The sequence below is a fragment of the Phalaenopsis equestris genome, unplaced genomic scaffold (assembly GCF_001263595.1).
Source record: "Phalaenopsis equestris unplaced genomic scaffold, ASM126359v1 Scaffold198186, whole genome shotgun sequence".
Classification (NCBI taxonomy): Eukaryota; Viridiplantae; Streptophyta; class Magnoliopsida; order Asparagales; family Orchidaceae; genus Phalaenopsis; species Phalaenopsis equestris.
The window spans coordinates 145,804-146,151 of record NW_018218120.1 but is presented as its reverse complement, the minus strand read 5'-3'; positions in this window follow the sequence as shown (position 1 = coordinate 146,151).

Here is a 348-nt window from a genome sequence, read left to right as displayed (position 1 = left end):
AAGGATGGAAATGGTTTTGAGTTCAATTGGGGGGTCAATTTGAAGGAATTTTAAACTTTAATCAATTTGGTCATGTTGGGCTAGGCTTGGGTCTAGCTTGGGTTAGCCTTGGGCTAAGTCCAAATTGATTATTTTAAATGGTCAATAGGAATCTCATGAAGAGTTTTAAACATGAATTGGTTGACAATTTGGAGGTTAAGGCTATCAATTGGGTGAAATTTGGGGACTTAGCCAATTTGGGGCTAAATTTGAGAATTTTGGATTTAGGCCAAAATCAAATCGATTTCAAACTTCAACAATGTCAATTAATGGTTGTTTTTTTTGTTTAGGAATGTCATAAAGATTTTG